The 25654-nt window shown below is 50.6% G+C and overlaps 1 long non-coding RNA gene across 10 annotated transcripts in view; it reads right to left on the bottom strand.

The window, feature by feature from the left end:
• Positions 1–25654, bottom strand: part of LOC140641934 (uncharacterized) — a 107140-nt gene that overhangs the window by 73997 nt on the left and 7489 nt on the right. For 4 of the 10 annotated variants that reach the window (XR_012038515.1, XR_012038516.1, XR_012038517.1 and 1 more), the window contains exons 2-3: positions 23128–23637; positions 22044–22240 (exon numbers count right to left, since the gene is read on the bottom strand). This is a non-coding gene — a long non-coding RNA (uncharacterized lncRNA). The other 6 variants (XR_012038520.1, XR_012038523.1, XR_012038518.1 and 3 more) reach the window with 6 other exon arrangements.

Raw genomic sequence — 25654 nt, 5'->3', positions numbered from 1 at the left:
AATATATGGAAAGAGCCCAGATGTCCACCAACAGATGAATGGATAAAGAAGGTGTGAGATATTGGAATATCTCTCAGCCATCAAAAAGAATGAAATCTTGCCATTTTGCAACGACATGAGTGGAACTGGAGGGTCTTAACGCTAAGTGCCAACAAGTCAGTCAGAGAAAGACAAATACCAAGAGATGCTGACCTCTAGGAAACAAACTAAGGGTTCCTGGAGGGGGGGTGAGTGGGGGAATGGGGTAACTGGGTGATGGGCATTAAGAAGGGCACTTGAAGGAATGAGCACTGGGTGTTCTATGCAACTGATGAATCACTGACTCTACCTCTGAAACAAAAACAAACAAACAAAACCAAGAATCTCTCTTCCCCAAAACACCTGAGAACCAAAGGAGAGCAGGTGTATGAGTTTGCTGGGGCTGCCGTAGCAAAATTCCACAGGTCTTAAACCACAGACATTTATTTCCCTGCCATTCTGGAGACCAGGAGGCCAAGATCAAAGTGTCAGCAGGGTTGGTTTCTTTTGAGGAAGAAACCTGCTCCTCAACTTGCAATGGCCACCTTTCCCTGTGTCCTCACACGGTCTTCCCTATGAGTGTCTCTGTCCTAATTTCCTCTTCCTGTAAGGGCACTGGTCGTACCGAATCAGGGCCCACTCTAATGACCTCATTTTAAATTAACTATCTCTTTTTAAACTCTACCTATAGCCATAATCTGAGGTATCTGGGGTGAGGACTTAGGCACATGAATTTGGGGGGGACACAACTCAGCCCGGAACATTAGTTACATGATACACCATCTGGTGCGGTGCCTGGCACTTGTAAGCACTTATGAGGGGGTGGATAGAGACAATGACTCCCTCCAGATTGAGAGCCACTGTGACAGGGTGGCAAGCCACAGCTCAGGGGCCGCTGGGAAGTCCTCCTGGGTCAATGGAAGACCCGGGATTCGGGAGGCCTATGCCCCTGGTGAATTTGTGCATCCATTGACTTTGGACTCAGAGCCACATGGGCTCAGATCCTCATGACAGCGTTCAGCAGCGGAAGACCCTAAGCAAATGGTCCCATGTAGCTAAGCCTCGACTTCCTTTGTGCATGGAGGTGACGCCAGGCAAGACCCCGACAGGGCGAGGGGCCCCGGGCACACTGTTCCCTGCATCCGTAAGCAGGAAGACCAGTCTGGCCATCTACCAGTAACAGCCGTGGGCAAGCCCCTCTCAGGGGCTCAGTCTCTTCAGCTCTTGACTGGGAAGAACAATCCCAGCCCCATGGGGTTGTCGCAGGTGGAAATGAGTCAAGGTGTGTGAAAGCACTTTGTCAACTGCAGAGTGCTCTCTACAGGTCAGCTGTTCGCCTCCTTTCAGGACGCAGCGCCTCTGAGGTCTTCGTGAGAGGGTGCTCACACCCACGCACCCGATTCCAAGAAAAAACACAAGAGGTGGAGGCCGCGTGGTTTCGTCCCTCATGACTCACAGAGGCCACTCCTGCCGGCTATTCAAATCCTGTGGCTAGAGCAGCTGTGCATTCTGACTCGTCGCCTAGGTTTGCTAACCACTCCGGACGGCTGCACCTCACACCCACTCATCTCTGCTCCAGAGGCAGGGAGTGGAGGGCCAAGGGGACAGGGAAATGTATCCCAAGGCCATTGCCACCACTGCCCCAATGGTGTCAGCAGGGAAGCGGGGAGCGGGCCTGAGTTCTCTGGTCCGGGCGTGGATGCTCGTCTCTGACCACAGGAGGCCCAAGGAGAAGAGCCCGGGAGGTGCCAGGAGGTGCTGGGTAGGGATCGGGGCGGCGGGGCGGGGGGGGCGGCGGGGATGATAAGTGGGACATCACCTGCGGTGAGGCTACAATTGCAGAAATGAGAGTCCGAGCGCAGAAAAGAGAAGAAAGAGAGGGAACAGGAGAGAAGGAGGGGAAGACTGGGAGTAAAGGGGGAAACCTCAGAGAACACCAACATTCTGGGTCTTAGGAAGGAAAGGAGCCGAAGCGATGGTGGGTGCAGCAGCCCGGGCGAGGAGAAGACAGCCAGGAGGGGCTGGAAGGGGTCTCGGCTCGGGGTCCACCGGCGGGGCGGCCCAACGGACTGACGGTGGTTTTCTCACAGCTCCGGAAGCTGGTGGTCTGAGGTTGGGGCACCAGCATGTGGGGTTCCAGTCAGGGCTCCCCTCCTGGCTGGCAAGACGAGCCACCTCCTCGCTGTGTCCTCCACTGCGTGTGTCTCTTCTCACAAGGCCGCAGAGCCGATTGGATCAAGGCTCCACCCTTACCAAGGTGTCCCCCTATGACCTCACTCAACCTAATCATTTACTTCCCTGGTGGCCCTGACTCCGAATACAGTCACATTGGGGGTTTGGGCTTCACCATCTCAGTGGGCCGGGGGGGACACACCATTCAGTCCACAGCAGGAGGGAAGCTGGCCGCCCAGGTGGGAGGTCCCGGCGTCTCACTGGGCCTAGAACACAGGCCGCCGAGAGTCTCCATCTGGTAGCGAGTCCTGTGTCCAGACCTGCCTCTGCGTCTCCAGCAGGTGCACTAGACAAGCCCCTTCCCCCCCCCCCCCCAATCTGTTTCCGTGTAGCTACATTGCAGGAGGGGATCCTCTTCTCCAAGATCCCCGGGCCCCTACAGGCTGTCGCTAAGGGGTGAATGCCTCTGGGTCTCAAAGTCAGAGAGTTTCCAAACAGGCCCATGCAAGGCCAGAAAGAAGGGAAGAGAGGTCGTACGAAGGTTGGAGGTTGGGAGCCCCCTTTAGAGCGAGGGGGTCTGTCTCTGCCGGCCCCCGGAGCCCCCTGGAAGAAGTTGCCTCTCAAAGGCTCTGTGCTTTGAGAGAGGTGGCGTGGGATGTGCATTTCCCCACCCACCCAACCCCTTCCCACCTAGGAGTGAGAGAAAGCTCATGCATTTGAGCCTGTTCCAGGTTCAGAGAGGCAGATGGGGCAGGCTGGCAATGCCAACACCCAAAGAACAGAGTTCTGTGGTGAAGAGTAGACTCTTTCCAGGGCATCAGGGAGCCACTGAAGAGTCCGAGGAGAGCAGCTTGATCTGACTTGTTTTGTTTTTGTTTTTTTTTTTCTTTTTGTATGTTTGGAGGACGTGGGAATGGGACCTTGGATGCGGGCAACACACTCATGGGCTGCTCCTCAAGCCCCTTTACAAAGGCCTCCCTGCATTGTGTCCCCCATTGATTTACTTTTTGTTGAGGCCACAGATTTTTACTGTGTGGTGTCACCACGGCTTCAAGGTACATGTGAAGTGAAATTACAGCCGTTATTTTGCAGAATATAATGAGGAGTGAAAATTACCTGGCCCATTTTATAAAGCTATTATAACCTCGATGCCTAAACCTGATAGGGACGGCACCGTAAAATAAAATGTAAGACACATTTACATATGGCCATAGACTTCCTAAACTCTTAGATGCGATGCTAGCAGCTCGAATTCAGCAAAGTGCAAAATATCTCATGATCAAGTACCACAAACATATTCCTCCAGATAATCCATTAGCAGAACTTGGCTGGTATGAGCTGAGCTGTGTCTCCCCCACCCCCAAAATTCCCACGCTGAAGCCCTAACCCCCAGGACCTCAGAATGTGACTGTATTTAGAGGTAGGGTCTTTAGAGAGACAATTGAGCTGAGCTAAGGTCATTAGGGTGGGTCCTAAATCTTGGACTTCCGACCTCCAAAATTATGGGAAAATAAAGTTCTGTAGTCCGCGTCACCCAGCGGGTGGCACTTTGACACGGCTGCCCTAGCAAACGATACCAGAGGAAAAGAGCAAAGCAGAAAATCCATATATCAGCAAATATGGTAAAAGCAGTTACTGAAAGTCCACCTTTTTTAAAAAAAGAAACTTTCTTTGAAGGGTCATGTACCTACAGGCAAGTATACAAATCATAAGTGTACAGTCAATGAATTTGCATCAACTAAACACATCTAGGTGACCAGCACCGGGATCAGGAAACAGAACGTGCAAGCCCCCTTCCAAATCCACAGGCCTGTTAGTTTCTAAACTATTGCCCCTGCAAACTCATATATTGAAGCCCTAACCACCAGTATTTACTACATTTGGAAATAGGATCTTTTTTTTTTAAGATTTTATTTATTTATTCACGAGAGACACAGAGAGAGAGAGAGGCAGAGACACAGGCAGAGGGAGAAGCAGGCTCCCCGAGGGGAGCCCAAAGCGGGACTCGATCCCGGGACACCGGGGTCATGCCCTGAACCAAAGGTAGACACTGAACTGCTGAGGCACCCAGGTGCCCCTGGAAATAGGATCTTTAAGAAGGTAATGAATGTTAAGTGAGGTCACAAAGCAGGGCCCTAATCCAATAGGACTGGTGTCCTTGTAAGAAGAGGAAGGGACACTAGGGAGGCACACACACAGACAAAAGCCACGTGAGGATGGAGCGAGCAGGCAGCCATCTGCAAGCCATGGAGGAGGTCTCAGGAGAAAGCAGACCTGCCAACACCTTAATCTTGGACTTCCAGCCTCCAGAAGTATGAGAAAATAAATTTCTATGGTTTAGCACCCCCAGTCTGTGGTATTTTGTTACAACAGCCTAAGAAGTCTAATGAATACAATGCCTCTCTCCTGCTTTGATTTTATTACTTTTTATAACTGCCCCCACTTGATATAGACCAAACTGTTTACAATAATTACCTACAGTGGCACGAGGAGGAGGAGAATAAAAAGAACGATGCCTGGCACACGAGCAGCTCGGAATAAGCATCAACCTCTATGCCGTAGTGCTGAGTGAGCAAAGCAAGACATAGAATGGATTCAGGTGCATTTAAAGCACAGGTGTGCATGTCCCGGTAAAAATCTGTGCACCCGTAGGTCTTAAATTTGCCTAAACAGCCTTTGCAAAGATAGTTCAAAGCTAACTATGTTCTCAGTTACTTTGATTTTTTTTTCCAAGTAATTCTTAAAATTGTTTAAATCCTATCCACGTTGGTGTACGTAGAACTAACTTGTGCACTCTGGCCGCCACGGAGTATTTCTCATGCGCCTGCACCGTAGTTTACTTCTCCGTTCCCCCCAGTGGTTTACCCCAAAGAGCCGCAGTCATCCTGCTGCCAAAGGCGATGCTGCAGGGAACGTGTTTGAACTTGTCCCCCTCAGGATCTGTGCGGAGCACCTGCGCGCCCACCAGTGCGTGTGGTTGCATTCCCTGGCCTACATTCTGCTTGGTGGCTCTCCGGGTCGCCGCGTCAGTCTACCCTCCACCAATGGTGTGCTTGAGTCCCAGGTTCCCCACATCCCGGGGAACACTTGACTTTATCCATCTGTCTAAGTTCGCCAGTCCAGGGAGTGTGAAGTGACAGTGACAAGTGACAGTTCACTGTTGTGTTGATGTGTATCTAATCCTCGGGGACTCGGAGGCCTCTTCACATACCTATGAGCCATTAAGTTTTTCTTCTCTGTGAATTGCTTGCTCATTGGTGTCCTGTTGGGTTCCTGATCTTTTCCCTAACAACATATGGACTTCCTGAATATTCTGGGTTTTAGCCACATGTAGGTTTTAGACGCCACATCTGTTTGTGATATTTATCTACGGGAGGATTTCACAATCTCAGCACTCTTGACATTTGGGCCAGATACTTCTTCGTCGGGGGTTTGTCCTCTGTGTTGAAGGATGTTTACCAACACCCGTGACCTCCACCCATTAAATGCCAGTAGCACCTCCCACCCAGCTGTGACAACCCAAATCTCTCTAGATATTGCCAAATGTCCTGGGGTATAGGGAACAAAATCACCCCCGTGTTGAGAACCACTGGTCTGTAAGTTGTCTCTCCACTGGATTCTAACCTCATTGATTAGAAACCTATAGTTTTGATTTAAAATTATAAAATTATGAATTATAAAATTCATATCGCACTTTGTGTTTTGTAAGTTTTGTTTGAAAAGACTTCATCACTTGGGTTATAAAAATCTACCCCTACATTTATCCAATCAGCTCTACTGTTTAACTTTTGACATTTAAGGCTTTAATTTATTTGGAGTCAACTTTTATTTTCCAGGCAAAGCAATGATCCAGTTTTATCTTGATATATGCAGTCAGCCAGTTTTCCAAAGCCATCTAGAGTCATTGGAACCTTTCCCGTTGATCTGTGGTGCTATGTTTGACACGTGACAAGCTACCTTATAGGTGTGGTCTGTCTCTGAACTCTCTGTCCTCTATCCATTGCTCTGTTTCCCTGTCCTTCCATCAGAATCAGGTAATCCTTCCATGACTATGACTTTTTAATATATTTTAATATCTAGGAGGCAAGTCCCTCCTCTTTTTAAAAGTTGAGTCAGCTACTTGCAGACGTTTATTTGATTCATTTCAGGACAAGTGTGACAAGTTTCTCAACATATCTGCCTGGAATTCTGACTGCAATTGCATCAGAAGATGCATCACTTCTAAAAGGACTGACATCTGTACAGTGTTATGTTATTTTATCATGAATACGGGAGAGCTCTCCATTTATTCAAATCTTCCTTTTATGTCTTTTAATTCAATTCAAAGTTTTCTTCCATGGAGGACTTGTTTATTCCCTGATAAATGAATCCCTAGGCATTTTGATAGCGCCTCTGAATGAGCCTTTCCATTATATTTTATGGCTGATATTTGCTGGTATGGAGATACTTGATACACTCTTGATTTTTAGTAGTTGATTTTGTGTCTGGTGATCTTGCTAAATCCTCTTACTAGATTTAGCTGGTTCAGTTGGCCTTCTTTGGAGATGATCATAGCCCTCTGTCCCTCTCCCCTGCTGCAGGGACAGTTTTGCACATGACTGGGGCCCCTGCAGGGGATCGGCAGTGGCCCAGGCTCACACATCAGGTTATGGCTCCTCAGTGTATACTCACCAGCTCAGCTGGGCTTCTAGGGTGCCACCCTATCAGGGAATGAGGACACAAAGAACCACATGGAACAAGTTTTCAACAGTGACATCATGTGAGTATCACAGAAGCATGGACTCTTTCGGCTCTTGAGCAGAGAACTCACCCCTTACACCTCAGACAGTCACTAAGATTCCTAGCCATTTGGCAGGGGAGGGGGTGTAGCACAGAGCCTCAAGGGGGAGATAGGAAACTTCCTGCTAATTGGGGCAAGGAGAGCTCATGCAATCAATTCAAAAGAAATTATAAGCAACCCAAGTGTCCATCAAGGAAAGAATGAATAATTACGGTGTGTCCACATGGGGAAATACTACGCAGCCGCAGAAAAAGGGTGAACAAAGGTATCCCTCCGAAAACTATCATGTTAGGTGAAAACAAAGATTGCAGAAAAACACACACCACGTGACATACTTTTATATACTTCAAACGCTGGCGAGCGATGCTGTGCAGAGGCAGATGTGCTGAGGCAGAAATGACTGGGGCTGACAAAGGCCTTATTCTAGGAACTGGTTTCTTGTTGGGTGAAGAGGAGGTGGGGAAGACGTAATAGGGAAGAGATACCCAGGGGTTTCACAGCATTGGAAATGTTTTGTTTCTTAGGATAGGTCAGGCACACTCATCTCACACAACTCTTTAGGCCTTTCTGTCTTTGAGATGTATTTCCTAATAACTTCCTGTGACCATGTTTATGCCTGAAGCTGAAGAGACAAATCGCAGGTGTCATATTTGTGAACACATCTGTCTCCCCTGCTCAGGGGTGCAGGCGCACGCCCTTGAGGCCAACCGCCCAGCTAGAAGCACCCCCAGATCCCCGGCCCACCGAGTCAGGGAGTAAATTGTGTTACACGGACACAGGACAACAATGCCAGGAAGGCACTGAATATCCTTGAGCAAAGCGGGGACACAATGAAAGTGGGATTCTTATAGGCTACCTGTAGCCCCCGAAGATCAAATAGCCAAATTTATTTTGGGTGTGCAAAGCCTTAGGTGGTTAGCACACACCCAGAGGAGCCTGCAGCCCCAGGCTGCGTGAGCAGGGCAGGTGCAAATTAGTAATTTCGGTGCGGCCACCATGCTTGGTGTGAACCCTGCACTGCTCTCCATCAAATCTACTTGTCTCAAACGGAAAACACCCGAGGACAAAACGTAGACCTCAGGCTTCTCTGCAAACCTCCAGAACCCAGTTGGTCATAGGGAAGGAGCAGCTGATGTTTGCTGCTTCCAAGGAAGTGAGGACACCGTCCCCAGCCCGGCCCGGGAGATGCTGCACAGCGTAAAGGACCAGGTGGCCAAGAATATGGAACCGCGCAGCCCTCCCGCTGCAGCTGTCCTTGCAGCCTGGTAAGACACCGCTCCAAGTCTGATGTCCCATTTAGCATCGTAGACTTGTGCTTCCAGTTAGTACAGAGGTGACCGGTGGGGTAGTGGCGGCCAAAGGGACGCTTTCGAAGTGACACCCTTTAGGGAAAAGACAGAGCATTTGGCAAAGCAGAGGGAGCGGTCTGTAACCCCTGGGCTGTATAAGTTTCCAAAGCTGATTCAAACCCAGAGCTCTGCTGCCAGGCGGAAAATGGGCTTTTCCCTGCAACAAGCTCTCGAAATTGTTCACAAATTGAGCACTTGGTAGAGCGAGAGGACAAGGCTGGTGACAGAAATAGGTACAGTCCCCCAGAAATAGGTACAGTCCCCCGGGTGGGAAATGTGTGTGTCTCTATTCCCAGGTGCTGTGAGAAGCACAGCCTGTGCCAGGGGCCGGGGAGTCTTGGCTGCTTAGCATCCGAGGCCTCAAAGCTACAATCCGCGCCCCCAGTTTGGGGGGTGGGGTAGAGGAGGAGGGTCAATTATGTGTGGGCGCAGGTCACACTGTAAGAAGAAAACAATGCCCTCCCACCCCCCAACAACAGCCAAAAGGGGGTTGAGGGAGTTGCTTGTCGACGTTGATCAAAACTGAAAGGACAGAGGAAGCCGGAAGCCTCCGCTTCATCCCCTAGAAACTTCGGAGTGTCGCCTTCATTTAATGCGGATGGAAAAGCTGAGGTCCCGACGAGGGAAGGCACGGATTGCCCGCCGAGCTCAGGACAGGACCCGGGGACCCCCCCTCCCCTGGAGGGGAAACAGCCGAGAAGCGTCTGAGTCTTCGGTTCAGAGGGAGGATGCCTGGGAGGGTGAAGGGCCGTGCATCGAGGTGTCCGCTACCACGGCCACCGGTCCTGGAGGGGACGGCCAGCCCAGGTCCCAGGTCCCAGGACAGGAGCCGGCCCCCGGGCACGTGCACAGGAGCAGTGTCTGGGTCTCTGGGGACGGAGCACTCTCGCGTCCGGGGGCCTGGGCTGGGCCTGGGGAGAATCAGATGAGAGATGCGGTGGGCACAGCCCTTGGAAAAGCAGGGGTCCTGGCCTGGACAGAAAGGCAGAGAAAGCCAGTGCGGGGGGGGGGGGGGGTCCTATAAGTCCCTGCTGAGACTGAGAGGCCTCAAGGCATGGTCTCGAAGCTTCCAGTCCCTCTCCTCTGAAATGGAGACCATAAATATGCATCTGGCGCGAGCTGAAGGTGTAGAAGGAGGCTCAGTAAATGTTAACTCCTGAGTCCTGAGCTAAAGACCCCCATCAGGTGCTCACAGAGGTCATCGGCCCAGACTGGCAAGACTTGGGGCTGTTTTTAGACCCCCCCCCTTTGGCTGCCTTCATCCATATGGGGCTTCTGGTGATGGACGACCTTCTGGAGTCTGGACCAACCTGCATTAAGGTCGCTTGGCAGACTCACTCCCGGCTCTCCGATGGACCAGACAAAATCTCAGTGGGTCGTGGAACCAAGACACCCTAGGCCTTCTCTTCCCTCTCATCTCAACCTTCCCCGGCCTGTGCCAGTGACGGCATAGAAGATAGTGGGCGACAGCATGGGTTCTGGAGTCGGGCAGCGCTGAGTTCAAATCCTGCCTCTGCCTCGAATTGGCTGGATAAACTTGGCCAAGTGCCCACATCTCTAAGTCTTCATTTCCTTTCCTGTAAAACTGCAAAAACAACAAAGACCTATTTTGCAGAGTTGTGAAGCTTAAAAGAGGAGAAGTCATCAAAGCATGGTCGGCCGGCGTTTGTGGTGGTTGCTGCTGGGAATACCAGCCCCGTGAATTCCCCCGGGGAAGGTGGCCAGGTGTGGTGAGTCTTAGTACTTAGTGCTGTGTAGTAGTGGTGTGATCCTGAGCAAGTCACTGAGCCTCCCTGAGCCTCCGTTTCCCTCCTGTAGACGGTAGACATAATGCTCCCCGGATCTCAGAAGGCTTCTGCAAAATCTAAGCAACGGAAATAAAAATGGTTAGAAGCCTCTGTGGCATGACTCCATCCAAGGATGATTATTATTCAGATGTGACTGGACTGCATCTGTAATGCTAAAATGCTTTCATCCCACAATTACCCAACATGTGGGCAGAAAAAGATGAGAATTAGTAATGAGGAAGCTCAGAGGAAATCAAAGAATTTTAAAACCTTCTAAGGGCGTAAAAACTTCACTTGAAGTAGAGCATCAGAATTTCATTTGAACTGGTTTTGTGTTGCCATCATGCTCTCTCGGCGGAGGTTTTTTGTTTGTTTGGTTGGGGGGTTTTTTTTCGTGTTTATTTTCCAAGAACGTTGGTCTTTTTTCTCTCCAGTTACCAAACACTATAAACACAAAAGCTTTAATAAGAACAATCATCCACATGATTTGTCGGAAGCCAAAATAAGAGGTATGAGACAAGACCTACGAGGCCACTCTAAAGCACCCTTGGCCATTCCCAGCAATGGGATGAAGAAATCCAGATCCACTTAACAGCATCAGCTCCAGAAGGAGCTGCCTTTTGTAGGTCTTGAAAAGTGGCTGGGAGCAGGACACTCTGCATTCCTTTTGGCCTCTCAACAACCCAAGAAGGTCAACAAATTAGGACTCATTAGCACCATCTTAGTGTGGGCCGAATGGAGTCTCGGAGGAGTGAAGTGACTTGCCCAAGGTCGTACTGCAGATGAACAGGAATGAACACTTGTGTCCCGAAAGGGCTGTCTCCACGGGCCTCCAAGCAGGCGGCCAAGGGTGACCTCCACAAAGTGCCCTCCTCTCCTACTGGAGAGTGAATGTGACTCAGTCTCCCCGGCTCAGCCTCCCCCCACACACAGAGTGGCCCAGCTGACCGCAATCGGAGCTTCTGACACCTGCTCCAGGTGGGCAGGCCTGGCTGTGACTGGAAAGCCAGAAGGTTCCGCCCCACAGTTTCCAGGATCTGACGTATCTGCCCGCTGCTCACCTGCTGAGGGAAAGCTCTCTCCCCAGACTCGTCAGCAGGTTTACGGTAAAGTCAGTCGCCTTCTGTAGCTTCCAGCCCCAGGCTCTGATTAGTCAGGTCCCCTACCGGTTCCCCTTGATTCCGGAATAGAGAGATCCCAGAAATGGGGGAAACCACTGGCATTGTTTGAGCCCCATCAGGCCCTGTATATTGACACTACCAGTACCCCAGACTTCTAAGAGTAGGGGAAAAAAATCCCAGAGACTAATCCAGGGATGGGCAAACTCTTTCTGTAAAGGGCCAAAGATTAAGTATGTCAGGTTTGGTGGATCACATCCAGGCTCTGTAGCTCATTCTTCTTTGCTTTATTTTCTTAAAGCCCACTAAGATCATAAAAATCTTTCTCTCTGAGAGCTACGCGCAAGCAAGCCAGGGGCAGGATTAGGCCCTGAGGCCATGGTCTGCGATCTCTGATTCAGCCAACCCTCCCATTGCACAGATAGAAAAAGTGAGGTCCAAAGAGTGTGTAGTGCATTTGCCCAGGGTCACTCAGTGATAAGGACTGTCACTCATACTCAGATCTGACTCTGGGGCCTCCCTGCCTCTAGAATTAAGAATACTCTATTTTATTCAATTTCTTCAAAAATCTGTTTAATCTCTAGTTTTTAACCCAAATACTTGATTAATTGCATTTTTGATATTTAATAGTACAAATGTGGTACATGAATGCAATAGGAGAAAAAAATGTTATTTAGAATCTAAACTAGCTGTGGTTGTTTCTGCCTCCCAAAGGCGAGTAAAAACATTCCCATCTGAGGACCAGAGTCACCAGATCCAGTTGAGGTCCAGGTGGGGACCAGAGTCACCAGATCCAGGTGAAGTCCAGGTGGGGACCAGAGTCACTAGGCCCAGATAAGGCCCAGGTGAGGACCAGAGTTACCAGGTACACTTGAGGCCCCGGTGGGGATCAGAGGAAACAGGTCCATGTGAGGCCGGCTTGGGGACTATGGTCAAGAGGTGTACTTGAGGCCCAGGTGTAGAACACAGTAAGCAGGTCCAGGTGAGTCCCCGGTGGTGACAAGAGTCACCACGTCCAGGTGAGGCCCAGATGCGGACCAGGATCACCAGATACAGGGGAGGCCCTTGAAAGAACCAGAGTCAACAGTTCGAAGTCAGACTTAGGTGGCATCCAGGGTCAGCAGGTCCAAGTCAGGCCAAAGTGGGGTTCACAGTCACTAGGGCACGGTGAGACCCAGAGGGGGACCAGAGTCACCTGGTCCAGGTGAGGTCCAGTTGTGGAACACAGTCACCGGGTCCCAATTTTGCCCAGTTGAGGACCATGGTCAACAGGGCCAGGTGAGGCCCAGATGGGGACCGGAATCCCCAAATCCAGGTGAAGCTGAGGTGGGGACCACAGTCACCAGATCCAGGGTAGTCTCAGGTGCAGACCAGAATCACCAGGTCCAGGTGAGGTGCCGGTGGCAACCAAACTCACCAGGTCCCAGTGAGGCCCTGGTGGGGACCAGAGTCACGAGGTACATGAGAAGCTAGAAACACATGGGATCCCTGGGTGGCGCAGCGGTTTGGCGCCTGCCTTTGGGCCAGGGCGCGATCCTGAAGACCCGGGATCGAATCCCACGTCGAACTCCCTGTGCATGGAGCCTGCTCCTCCCTCTGCCTGTGTCTCTGCCAATCTCTCTGTGACTATCATAAATAAATAAAAATTAAAAAAAAAAAAAAAAAAAAAAAAAACATTCCCATCAGGGGCGCCTGGGAGGCTCAGTAGGTTCAGTGTCTGCCTTCGGCCCAGGTCCTGGGATGGAGCCTTGCATCCGGCTCCCTGCTCAGTGGGGAGCCTGCTTCTTCCTCTGCCCCTGCCCCTGCTGGTTCTCTCTCTCTCTCTCTCTCTCTCTCTCTCTCTCATTCACTTGTTTGCAAATAAATAAAACCTTTAAAAAAAAAAAACATTCCTATCAGAGGAAAGATACATCTGTGCAGTGCCCTCTTCTCTGGCAGAGCTGGGAAGGAGAGAGAAAGGACAGACATACATTTCGAGGCCCGTCTTTGTTCTCTTGCAGTAGCAAAAAGGTGGTGTAAGGGGTGTTGAGGAAGACTGCCATTGCTCTGCTTTGTGCAAAGGGACACCCCCCACCCAGACCTAAATTGCTCTACTTAATAAAAGAAGGAGAATTGGGGGATCGAGGGTGGAGGTTCCAAGATTGGGAACAGAGAAGGAGTTAGAGGAGAAACAGGGTGGCAGAGGGACATGAGGATGCGGCACAGACGGAGTGCCAAGACGAGGAATGTCAGACGTCAGCATTAAGGGGTTTGCATTCATAGGACCTACTGTGCCCTTCACAGCCCTGGACCCCCTCCTAGAGTGTGCTGCGGACCAAAGCCCTCCTCGCACGGGCATCTCTGTGGTCATCTTTTGAGCAGATTGAAGAGGGGCCAGGGACAGCGGGTGGCCTAGGTCGGCTTCCCCCACAGAGGCAGTCTGAGGACGGAGGGAAAAAACCCAGCAGAGCGAATCTCAGGAGACGTGGCCAGGACAGTACAAGCCTGTCCCCACCGCAGAATCGTGTGCTCCGCATCCTTCCCAGCTCCTGCTGCTGTCAGAACCCCCGGCCTGTGGGGACGACCAAGTGCCCGACCCTATTCAACATCTTCAACTTCCTGCCTCCCCCCGCGGCCAGGAAGGGCCACAAGGACTGGCCACGAGGTATAGTCCCGGTCGGTAGGCTAGCGCAGAAGAGGTCTTGCAGGGCCCCGGGAGAGCAGGTCTTTCCTGATCAGAAGGAGCGGCCCGGCCAGCAGCACCACGATCGGTTTTTCTTCCGTCTCTGACCCAGTCCGGCAGAGCCCCGGGGCGGGGGCCGTGGGGCGGCCAGCAGGACTCTGCGGGGTGAAACGGGCCTGTGCCTGGGCGACTTGCGCAGCAGCCACCACCCTCCTGACATGCTGCCAGCGTGACTGACGAACCAAATCCTTTTCCGTTTTTATTTTTAGTGACTTTTGATTGACCTAAATTTCAGGCTGCCGGCAGCTAGGGGCTACCTTGTTAGACAGCGAGGCTAAAATCTCTGACCCCAATTAGGAGCCACTTAACCCCACACTCGTTATGTAGGAAAAATAAATCCCTGATTTTTTAGGTCACTGTAAATGGAGTTTTCTGGTACCTGCTGCTAAATGCATCCTGACAGTCCCAGGGAGCCCCAGAGCTCCCACTGCCGAGGGGATCATGTGCAAGCAATCAACTCGATTTTTATTTGCATCTCAAAGGACACCAGCTGGTATCAGGGTAGGAGAATGACCCAAACAGAAGGGAAGGATGGAATGGAGCCCTCCCCTCCTTCCCTCGGGATCTCTATTCCACCAAGACCACAAAGGCCTAAACAGCCAAGGTTGGGGGAAGCTGGCAGCCGGGGATCAAAATGCAGTATAGGGACGCCTGCGGGGCTCAGCGGTTGAGCATCTGCCTTTGGCTCAAGGCGTGATCCCAGAGTCCTGGGATCGAGTCCCACATCGGGCTCCCTGCATGGAGCCTGCTTCTCCCTCTGCCTGTCTCTGGCCCTCTCTGTGTCTCTCATGAATAAAAAAAAAAGAAAGAAAGAAGAAAAGAAAGAAAAGAAAAGGAAAGGAAAAGAAAAGAAAAGAAAAGAAAAGAAAAGAAAAGAAAAGAAAGAAAAAAGAAAAAAGAAAAGAAAGAAAAAAGAAAAAAGAAAAGAAAAAAAGAAAAGAAAAGAGAAAAGAGAAAAGAAAAGAAAAGAAAAGAAAAGAAAAGAAAAGAAAAGAAAAGAAAAGAAAAGAAAAGAAAAGAAAAGAAAAGAAAAGAAACGCAGTGTAGAGGCAGAGGTCCAGGAAGGCCGCTGGGTGCTGGCTTGGCTCCTTCCCTGGCTACACTCACCTGGGGCAAGTCACTTCCTCTCTCTGAAGCTCGTATGCCTCGTGTGTAAAGTGGAAGACAACCAAGCTCTTCCCACCTAGCTCAAAGCAATAACTCGTAGGGCCCAACCTAGAGTAGCTGGAAATACAGTTCATACGCAGGAAAGTGCTAGTGAGGAATTCCACCGAAGAACATTCCTGGAAGTCCCAGCACCTAGCCTGAGACACACAGGAGCACCTGACAGCCTGGTCCGGTTGGTTCTTCAGGCTCAGATTCCATCTTTATTTCATTTTATTTTTTTAATTATTTATTTATTTATTTATTTTTAGATTCCATCTTGAAGTTGTAGAGCATTTCATCCACCCACCTTACTAAGGGCCAGATAGGGGACATGGGGTGGCCAGGAGCTGGAGAGGTCCAATTCTCATAAACCAAGCCCTTGAGGGACCACATCAAGGACGTACCTAGAATGACGGTAGGATCAGTATCCACCAACAGGTGCGACCTACCTGAATCCTTATCACTGCCCCTTGGGAGGGACTTACAGTAGCCGCCCCCCCCCAATCGCAATAGGTCGGATCCAAACACAGAGCAAGTAGGGGATTAGCAAGGCTCCCAGGGTAGCTTCGAAGTGGGGAGCTAGCAAGAACAGATCCCCACAAAGAGATCCGTGTGGTAGTTAGCTCTGGATTGTTTCAGGACAGTCCCCTTGTAAAGAGGTATCATCATGACTCTCATAGAAATATGAACTCTGGGGCCCCTGGGTGGCTCAGTGGTTGAGCATCTGCCTTGGGCTCAGGTCGTGATCCCAAGGTCCTGGGATCGAGTCCCACGTCGGGCTCCCCGCATGGAGCCTGCTTCTCCCTCTGCCTGTGTCTCTGTCTCTGCCTCTCTCTGCGTCTCTCATGAATAAATAAATTAAATAATTGGGAAAAAAAAGAAATATGACATCAACAGGTAGCAAAAATCCTGTTTAGCTCATTAGTTTGTGATGGAACCAGCTGGTTCATAGAATCACTTGTACACACACAAGGAGAAATGCTGCAGGAAATCACAAAAAGACACACAACTGGCTTATTCCACAGGGGGTGTGGTGAACCAACTGTATTTCCACGGGGCGAGGGCAGCCGGTGGGGTGGGGGTGGGGGTGGGGGGATCATTTGTATATCCCTGGACAAGAACCTTCCATATCGCCCTTGTACCTACAACTTGCAGGGTTTTCAAACAGTTCAAAGGCAGTGAAAGTCCCAGAGGCCTCACAGAGATACCTCGCTTTCCACTGAAGACACCCAGTCATCTTTTCGGGCCAGGGCAGCGTCACACAGCATCGGCCCCACAGCGTCGAGGCTGTACCTCCCATAGGTGTCGGTGGCATCACCCCTCACACTGGATGCCACCGCTCCAGGAAATTGAGGCTGCTCGGGAGCTGGAGAGGGGATGGAAGCACTAGGGCTGTGCGCCTTAGGACTCTCCAGCTCAAAGAGCCCGAATGCTGAAGACTTTATCTTGCAGAAGCAGAAACTGAGGCCCGGCGAGGAAGGGGATTTTCCCCAAAGGCAGAGCAGAGCCGGGCACTTTTGAAGGCAGAGAGGCTGAGAAAGGAGATCCCAAGGGGCTACTCGGTCCCCTGGCCTCAGGACAGTGACCCGGGAGCCCGACCCCTTCCTGTCCCTCCCGGTTCTTTCCCTCCCAGAATCGTCTTTGCAGAAGGGGGTGGGGGTAATAACACCTCCCTCCCTGAGCTGTGGGATGCGAGGGTGAAATGGCATGATTTGGATAAAGTGCCTCCTAGCAGGTGCTCCACTGAAGTCACTTCCCTTCGCCCTCCTGAGTGGCCCTGTGACCCCAGGGCAGTGACAGGGGTCATTCTGCTTTCACTCCCCCAACGGGTTGCAACAAAACAGAAAGACCGCAGCTTCTCGCCCAGGATGAGTCACCCGCCCCTTTCTGGCCCAGATTCAACTCGACTGGCACGGCCTCGGGCTACCACCGCATTTCCTGTGCCAGGCTGGCCCATTAAGATCCATTTTGAGGAAAACACACAAAAAAAGAAGCAAGCGCACAAAAAATTAAGTGTACAGGGCCTCCCGCCTGGAGGGGCCCCGGAGTGGGGCTCAGACGGTGGGTGGTGGAGACAGCCAGGCAGGCAGCGGTGGGAACGGGGGGCACCCAGAGCCCCGGGGAGCCGCCCCCCCGGCCCAGGGAAGCCGCAAACAGAGACACCGAGTTTGTTTCCCAGCAGGGTGAAGTCGGCATGACCTTCAAACAGCCCGCAGGGCAGGGCTCTGCGCGTCTTCTGGGTCCTGGTATGACTGAGCACCCGTCACATAACCCTATTGTGAGCAACCAGGTCTCGGTTCTCTGCCACAGTCTCAATTTCGGGGCATCCCTAATCTCCCTCCGCAGGGGCCCCAGGCTAGAAAGTGGTGGGGTTTTGTTTTGCTTTTTTCCGACATGCATCCTCGCCTCCAATGGGCAACGGGGCCTTTCCCCTTCTCTGGGAGGACGAGCGGACAAGGGCATCGAGGTGGGACAGGAAAAGACCCCGAAGCTTCGGGACCCAGCCGGTGGACTCCCGCGGGGTCAACTGGAAAAGCCACCGCAGGCCCAATCCCGGTGCCTCCAGGACTGATGAGGACGCAGGCCCGGGAGGAAGACACTCCGGGGTCCGCAGAGCAGCGGCTCTTCCCAGGCACTTGAGAAAAACCGACCCTCTTTTGCCAGATGAGGAAGCGGGACACGCAGCTAAGCCGGGACTAGAAGCCACGTCTTCCAGCACAGACGTCGGCCGTAGCGGTGGGGATCTGAGGTCAGAGGAGGGAAAAGCATCAGCCCGGGCACAGCAGGTGACCAGCGGGGCTGGGATGGGATCCTGGGGGGGCGGGGGGGTGGCCCAGGGCAAAGCTCTTCTCACTCCACCACCTGGCGCCTCGCCTTGGAGATCTCCAGCCACAGAAGCTCCATCTGTGGCCCCACAGGCAGCTCTTCGCAGCTCAAGGATGGCAAAGAGGTTTCCTCTCTATTTCTCCTCGAGGGTGGGTGGGCAGTGGTTGCGTGGATCTCCTTGTCGAGAAGACCTTGGGTGAACGTGAGCTCGCCAGGGCAGAGGGCCTTGCTGGGCCGGGTCGGCCGTGGGTATCGGAGGCAGACCGGCCACTCTCGACTCCCAGATGCCATTTTCACTCCCTTTTCTCCCACGATGAAGGGCATTCCCGTGGGCAGACCATGGAAGTGGCAGGAGCAGTCCAATCTAGAGCTTGGTCTACTCCTTGAGGTTGACAATAAGACAAGTGGACTTCCGACTCCTGAGATCTGCCATCTTGAGAGAATTCCAATCTCTCTTGGAAAAATCAAAGTTCATCACTGGAGTCCACTGCTATGCTGGGACGTGAACGGCTCCCCCAGTGCTTCCCACCATGGGAATTTAACACACTTCTCCATTGGGGGGTGGATGACTGCTCCCGATTCCTCCTGGCCCTGTAATTATTATTAGGCCGACGTATTCTTTTTGTCTTGTGACTTGACACTACCCCTGAGTAGAAAAGGGAAAGTACGCAACCGAGCCCGTCAACTCCGGACTTGGCCGTAAGACTTGTTTTAGCCGATGGGACATGGGTGGAAGTGACAGGGTGTCTGTTCTGGAAAGCCACCTTAGGAGGCACCTTGCGCTTCTGCTCACGTCTTTTCAACTCCTGCTGTTTGCCATGATAAGAGTTTCCCCCAAGTAGTTTCTGCCCTCATTCAGTTCATGTCCCTAAAACAAAGACATGGGAAACAGACCCAAAGGGACTCCTTTCCTATTGTTAGCACTGTTGATCCAACAAGCTAAACCCAGTAGAGCCACGTGAACTGACTGCAAATCTGTAAGAAAAATACATGCTATGAGCACCTGGGTGGCTCAGTGGGTTTGGCGTCTGCCTTTGGCTCAGGTCATGATCTCAGGGTCCGGGGATCAAGCCCGAGATTGGGCTCTCTGCTCAGTGGGGACCCTGCTTCTCTCTCTCTCCCTCTGCCCTGCCCCCTTCTTGTGTGCTCCCTCTCTCTCTCTCTCCCTCTCTCTCTCTCTCAAATAAATAAATAAAATCTTTTTTTAAAAAAAAGAGAGAGAAATACGTGTTATTACAAGCCACTGGTGGGGGGAGGGTATTTACTCTGCAGCCTTATCAAGCAAAAATAATAATAAAACACAGACTGTTCTGTAGGTTATTTCATCCAAAACAATCTTGAAATTTAATCCATATTCTCGTATCACGTAATACAGAAAAATGGCCCCATTTTAATAATTTATATAGATTGTGAATTGACACCATGGCATCTAGCTTGCACATCGGTCTCTCATGTAAGAAAGGGTTCAAGCTTCCCTTGCAGCAGCAGAATGCTTTGCACACAATCTTACATGTGTCCCCAACCTGAAGTTGATCAGAATTTGAGCTGCTTCCAGCTTGCTGCTCTGGGGGACCCTGTGCGGGAGCCACGGCCCTTGCGGTTCGGCCTCTGTCTGGTCCCCTGGGCTGATAGCTACACGGGGCGCGGTTCTGGTCATGGGGACACTGAAGGCTAAAGAAGGAGAAGGGATTCTCTGCGGAGAATGAGAAGGCCATGCGAGGCTAGGGTCCCTGAAGACTCCCTCCAAACCAATACCCTGGAGGCAGTCATGTTCATCCTGTTTAGAAGAACACAAAATACAGCGGAGAAATCATTCCGAACCGTGGTCCAGAGGCAAACCCAATCGTGGCCGCTGTCGGCAAGTGAGGCCAGCCTGTTGCTTCTCTCCGAAGAAGTGAGAGACTCCAGATGCCAAGTTGCAGCTCCAGAAATCAGCAGGTGCCTCTCCTGTACTCGAAGGCATCGTTCTGCCCACAGGCTCCACTGTCCCACGTGAATCAGAGTGACAGGACCGGAGTCCCCGGGCCACACTCCTCCTGAGATCCATTTGCCCTCTGATCAGGGGAGATTTGAGGGCCCCCCGCCCCCCGGGAGCTCGTCCATCTCACACCTGTCGGTGCCAGATGCTAACACCTTCAACCTCTTTCCCGCCCTGACTTCATAATAACGTGGGATCACACACCAGGCACCAAGGCAAAGAAGGCATCCCTGCGATATTCCAGGGCCAGCCACGGAAGAGAGGGCTGGGAAGCCTGAGACAGAACGAGACAGGCCCCGGATCCACGTAACAAACTCACAGGGGTCGGGCTGAGTGTGCTCAGGTGGCGAGCGCAGGAAACGGCTCCCCGTCCACGTTCCCCTGGGGCAACATTATATGACATTGTTTTCTCTCTCTCTGAAAGCAGAGGGAGACAAATTACGTCTTGAATTAGGGCTTCTAGGAACTGGCAAGTCACCGTTTAAAGGGACATGAACTGTGTAGGAGGGAGGAAAGTGAGCTGACACCATGTGCAGCGAACCAAGATGAGGATCCCATGTTCCAGGTGGTCCTCTGACGCTCCTGCAGGCGAGTCTCGTTCCCCTTCCAGGCCTCAGCGTTCCCCAGAATTTAAGGGTGGGGAAGGATCAGAAACACCCAGCTCAGGCATTCCGAATTCAGCTCCCCAGAAATTGCCCTGCTTTGGTGCCCTTACCCTGGACCCTCAAAAACCAGCAGGATCTGCAGGTGCCAAGGCGTTGGACCTGATTTTGTTTGTGTTTAAACCAACAGCAAACAAAGCATTTACTTGGTGTTGAAGATTCAAGAAAACTGCCAGAACCGCCTCTATGACAGAAGGAAAATGGCCAAGTGTGTTCATCTCCAACGCCATCGAAACAAATTTTCCCCCGACTTTGAGGAAAGCATGGTCACGCTTTAACTGCTAACTCGCTTGCATCAACTATTATGAAACTTAAAATTGTTAATTTTCACATTAACGATGTTTGGCTTTAATTCCCACACTAACCATCATGTTGTGACTTTGATTTCTCCTCCAGCCATCATTTTATGACTTACACAAATATTTAAGCATTACTGTGAAAGTAGTTAAAACTGATGATCAAGGATCCTTAATACATTGCGTAGAAAACGAAATTACTAAAGTCATTAGCAGCCGGGGAATGTTCATCTTCTTGAAGAATATATTATCAGGGGGCGCCTGGGTGGCTCAGTCAACTGAGCGTCCAACTCCATGTCGGCTCTGGTCGTGATCTCAGGGTTGTGAGATGGAGCCCTGCCTCAGGCTCTGGTGCTGGGCCCCTCTCCCTCTGTTCCTCCCCTTGCCCCCACCTCAAATAAATAAATAAATATTTTTTTAAAAGAAGAGAACATATATTATCAGGAGTTCAAATATGCAAACTGAGAGAAAATGTATTTTTTTGTAGCCTCCTCTCCTGCTGACAAGTACTGAGATACTTAGCAATCGCCCAAGGGAAGCTCATATTTGTGGTGTTATTTTTTTCTGACTTGGCAGAGGCAGCACTGAAACCCAGGTCCCTTGCTTCCCAGTTCAGTTCTCAGGCCACAGCACAACTGTCTTCATGTTATGAATTAGTTCTCTCTGAAAAGGCTTCTTGTCTCCAAAATAGGACTCTTCCCAACCACGAGGTAAAGCTTGTGAAGCCTTTCGTAATGAGTCACGCAGAAGCAAAGATTCCCCAGCACAGAAGCAAGTCATAATATAAACACCCCACAGCCCGGGGCTGTGACAAAGCTCCAGCCCCTGTGCGCCATGGGCAGTCCCCAAACCAAGATGGCCCCAGGGCGGCTAACCCCAGGGAGCACTAGAAACTCAGGAAAATGCCCTCTAGTGCCTCCTTTGCCCTCATCACAGACGTAGTGAATAGAACTTCCTCCCACCGTCTGTCTTTTTTTCCCTCTTTCCGTCCATCCCTCTATCCCTTCCGTTGTCCATCTGCTGTAGATTGGATCCACTAAGGCCCCAAGTCTCATCCCTTCCTACGCTCATACGTTTGCCACGTAACAGTGAAGTGCTCTCCCGCTCTGTCTTTGGGTCCTACCCTGAGACTTGCTTTGGCCAGTGGGATGCTCACAGACACGTCACGTGCAGAAGCAAGAAAAATTACCTGCATGTTTGTACTCAATTATTTGTGGTCTCTTCCATAAGTGGGGGCTGGCCTGCTGGGATACGAGAGACACATGAAGCCGAGTCAAGTCCCCACAGCTACACAGTCACAGCCGCCCATGATGACCCAGCAGCTGGCCAGCTCCCCAGACGGGCAACCAGCTCAGGCAGTTTCCACAGAGCTGACTAGCTGACAACCTGAGACATGAGTGATAAACAGGCATTGTCATAAGCGACTGAGGTTTTGTGGTTATTTATTACTCAACACGACCGTGGCAATAAATATTTGATACGAGACCCAGCAACGTTTACCAGTGTCTTCTATGTCCTATGCTGACTTGTGAACAATAGAGGAAAATCAGTCATGGCCCTTCCTCTTGGGACTCCAGTTCTGTCCCTGACCCCAGGGACAGAACGTCTTTTTATCTAGGAGGATCTTGTCCCCCCATCCCCTAGCAGAACTCTCAAGGCCTAACTCCTGGCCTCTTAACAACAAGAAAAATGATCTGAAGGCAGAATGAAGTAGCAGAATCTCATTAAGGACAAGGTCCAGGTGCGAATGACAAATAACTTTTTAGGAAATAACGGCTGGGGAGAAAAAAAAAAAAAAAAGGAAATAACCACTGTTAAACACACATGCTTTTATTCTCCCATAAAAAAAAAACCCAGAGGTGGGCATTCCAGGGATTGTTTAACGTTCTGCAAAGCCATCCAGGGTCCTTATCTGGATGCCATCCTCAACGCGCCTTCCACCTCCATAATCTATGATAGCTACTCAAGCTCCAGCTATCACCTGCACATTCCAGCCAGCAAGATAGAGGAAGGACAAAAGAAGGTTTCCAGAGGTCACACAAGACACTACCACTTATATGTCTATTGGCCAGAACTTTGTCTCATGGCCACCTCTACTGCAAAGAAGACCGGCTTTGTAAGCCTAGTCACAAACTGGAGCTTCTATTACGAAGAGGGAAATGGAGGATGGAAATTGGGAAACAACTAGTAGTTTCTACTCTAAGTATAAACAGGTTTTAGATCAGAAAGACCTAGGTCCATATGACAGCTCAACCGGGGGCTCAACCTCTCACCTGGGAAGATGCTTTGCTTCTTCAGGCCTCAGCATCCCAACCTATATATAATGGGATGAGGGAAAGAGTAGGTCCACATGGCCTCTTAGGTCCCTTCTGGCTCTTTCCTTTCCAGGGTCATAGAGTGAAGATCCTGATGAGGTCGGCCTTCCGTCAGATGCTCACAGAGACACACCTGTTTATACCCCCAGGTGACATTTCCTCTTCAGTCTGAAAGCATTTATGGAACTGAAAGGTGAGCATCCAGCACAAACCTGTGTCGGACAGAGAGAGCTACGTGAGCTCTCTCATGGCTGCTCCTCAAGTCATATAGACGTGGCTGTCTTGGGGGCCTAGAAGCTTCTCGGTGCCATAACCCTCAGGCACCCGGTAATGGTCAGAGAACAAAGATCTGATTATGCTGTTCAACTCGTGCCCGGGACCCATTACAAGGGAGCTATGTGACTCAAAAAGATTTGAGAAGGGAGCAGTCAGATATTCAAAATCCAGCCAGGTGACATTTATGTGGCCCTGTATGGAGTGAGAAGAGAGAAAAATATATTTTAATTTACCATCAAATTATATAGCCTATATGTGCACTTTATACAGGGAAGAAACCTTTGCTTAGAGTCTTATTAAGACCTTCTACGAGGGATCCCTGGGTGGCGCAGCGGGATCCCTGGGTGGCGCAGTGGTTTGGCGCCTGCCTTTGGCCCAGGGCGCGATCCTGGAGACCCGGGATCGAATCCCACATCAGGCTCCCGGTGCATGGAGCCTGCCTCTCCCTCTGCCTATGTCTCTGCCTCTCTCCCTTTCTCTCTCTGTGACTATCATAAAAAAAAATAAAAAAAAAAAAAAAAAAAGACCTTCTACGAGTGTTATAAAGCCTCACAGTTCTGTGATTTTCTTTCCAAAAAATGCCTAGACCTATGGGCTTTGTCTTTATCCACCTGGAAATCATCATTACTGGCTTTGTGGCAGACGTTATTACACTCTGATAAATTAGAGTCATTTCATTTCCAACTCATAAACCCTCTTACTTTGAGATTCAAATATGTATTTATCTCTCCCCTTGGGAGAAAAAAAAAATCAGAATGGCACGGAAATCCAGGGCCAGCAGAATGCTCTGTTGGCTGCAAAATTCATGGCTGCCCTGAATTTCACATGAAATGTCCAAATAACAAGAACAAAACTGGCAACGTTAGGTATGGAATGTCGACCCAGAACTTTGGGTTCAAGGTCTCAAAGAATCCTTTAAAAACTCAAAGAGGTATGATAATCCCATTTTTAGACTTGGAACATTGAAGCTCAGAGAAGCCACACAACACGTCCAAGGTCACACAGCCAACACACAGCTGAGTTGCGATTCGTACAATAGCTGGCACATCGTTAAGACTCATAAATGTTACTATTATGCTGACTCCCCGTGAAATGATTCTTGCCTATTTGGGCAAGGTGGTCGCAAGGTGGGCTCGACCCCATGCCACGCTGACTGCCGTGGGAGAAGCCCATACACTCTCCTGCGGGGTTCCAGCCCCCCAACCAGAACCAGAGGATTTGTCTCGTATGTTGCTGGTTTCTGAGATTGTTGCATTTCACTTTTTAGGGTTTCATCAGAACAGTCTTAAGAAATCATCTCTTCCATATCCCCAGGGAGCTAAGAATCTACTGTCTTGGAAATCAGTTATAAGGCCAAGTGAAGAACTTGAAAAGGGTGGAACCTCTCGGTGGCCTCAAACCTTCCTTCACAAAGAGCAGCTTCTCATTTATCCCCGGAGACCACGGATGAAGCACATTCGGGTGGTCAGATGTTCGAGATGGAAAAGTTGCTGCATGTTACATACGGATGCACCATCACTGCTAGTACCTATTAGCAGACAGAGAAAACCCTGGAAGAATGGATGTAGATACACCAGTAGATAAATCTACTGACTTGGAAACCTTGAATCTCCTTCTTGATTATTTTGAAAAAAAAAAAATTTTCTGCAACACTTGGTGTTTGCCTTATAACACAGTGCTCTTCTGTCCCCCTGTCGCTTACCACCATGCGAGCGTATGTTTTCTTACATCCCCTCTGTTTACATCTTTCAAGCAGCAAGGCAGCAATATATAGAGATTCTTACTCAAATCCAGTTATATTTATGCACCATCCCCCGGGTATATATGGCGCTGCACATATATGGGATCTGTGTGTACCATATGGAGATACAATAAATGGCCTGGCCATTCAGAGGCCAAAAGTTTGTCCACTTATCATTCAATCTCGTTACGCCATCCCCTCTGGGTCAGGTAAAGTGATGGAGCCTCGTGAGCATAAAAGCTCACAAAGGCAGCACAGCGATGTGGGTGGCCACATCTCCAGAGCCGGCCTGGTGTGACATCAGGGAAAGCACAGGTGTCCCTCCAAAACACACCATGCGGTGCAACAAGCAACTTGATGCACACGGTTCTTCTCGCCCTAGGCAAGGTGGGAATTGTAGGTGCCATTTTAGACATGAGCAAATGAGACCCAGAGAAGGGAAGTGATTTGCCCTGAGTGGGAAGAGCA

This window comes from Canis lupus, chromosome 10 (assembly GCF_048164855.1).
Source record: "Canis lupus baileyi chromosome 10, mCanLup2.hap1, whole genome shotgun sequence".
Lineage (NCBI taxonomy): Eukaryota > Metazoa > Chordata > Mammalia > Carnivora > Canidae > Canis > Canis lupus.
This window is presented reverse-complemented; position numbering and strand designations above follow the sequence as displayed.